The sequence below is a fragment of the Gorilla gorilla genome, chromosome 3 (assembly GCF_029281585.2).
Source record: "Gorilla gorilla gorilla isolate KB3781 chromosome 3, NHGRI_mGorGor1-v2.1_pri, whole genome shotgun sequence".
Classification (NCBI taxonomy): domain Eukaryota; kingdom Metazoa; phylum Chordata; class Mammalia; order Primates; family Hominidae; genus Gorilla; species Gorilla gorilla.
The window spans coordinates 101,609,231-101,610,337 of record NC_073227.2 but is presented as its reverse complement, the minus strand read 5'-3'; the positions used below and the strand labels follow the sequence as shown (position 1 = coordinate 101,610,337).

Below are 1,107 nucleotides of genomic sequence, written 5' to 3'. Positions count from 1 at the left end.
GTGATTAAGGGAATATTGGCACTTCGACTGGCTGGGACTAGGTCAGGCCACACAATTCAACGTTGGAACTTTTCTACATTTTTTTTTTTAAATCCTACCAGTTCTTTTTCTCTTTATACTTTAATTTGAGTCCTTTGCATTGATCTGTCTTCCAGTTAATGGAAATTGTGTCCCATCTGCTGTTAAACCAATCTGTTACATTCTTACTTTCATATATTACATTGTAAAATTTTAGAATGTCCATTTGATTCTTTTGTTACAGATTCACCCCTGACATGTACAAGCATTTTCAAAGAAGCATTATTCAGAATAGATAAAACTGGAACCTAAATACTTTTTAAAAATTATTATGTTAATAATCTTAATTATTCTTTTATATATAAAATAATATATAGAGACCCTTGCCAAAATAAGGCCTCAAAAATTGATTTAAGACTCAGAGTTGTTCCTCTTCATGAAAATCATTAGTAAAAGGAGAAAAATTTATATGATCTGAAAAGAAACTGGAGAATCAAAATAATTTCTATAAAAAGTAGAATAGATAAATTATCTGTTATATTCATAGAATGAGATACCATATAGTAATGAAAATGAATGCACTATAACTACATCCAACATCATGGATGAAAGTTAAAAACTTAAGACACAGCAGTCAAGTTATTCACTGTGTGGCAACTACTGACATTTCCTTGGTCCTATGTCCACTAACGGATCACTGCTTAGGGTTTCTAGTCCCTGACTGCAAGAACAAAGCTCTTTGAAGTCCAGCATTCTGAGCTGCTTCTGTCCCTGGTGAGAACAACAGGACAACATGCTGGTGCAGGGCAGTCCATGGGCTGCCCAAGGCCCAGTGGTCACACTTTGCAGCTGTTGCTACTCTGCATCATGCTGCCTTCTTGGGGCCCCAAGTGGAAGAGTGAAGTGGAATCATAAAATAATGTGTGATTACATTTATGTGAAGTTCAAAAACAGACTAAAATAGCTAGGGACCAATATTAAGGTAGCAAAAATATAAAAAAAGCAAGGAAACAATTATGAATAAAGCCAGCATATATACTTTTGGATAGCTATAGTATATTTTGCAATAAAGCAAGTATAAAATAAAGG

At 34.1% G+C, this 1,107-nt stretch overlaps 1 non-coding gene across 1 annotated transcript; it reads right to left on the bottom strand.

Moving 5' to 3' along the window:
* Nucleotides 1-396: 396 nt before the first annotated feature.
* On the bottom strand, nucleotides 397-512 carry LOC115934530 (U5 spliceosomal RNA). Its single transcript, XR_004070301.1, has one exon. It is a non-coding gene; the product is annotated as a U5 spliceosomal RNA (small nuclear RNA).
* Nucleotides 513-1,107: the final 595 nt, after the last annotated feature.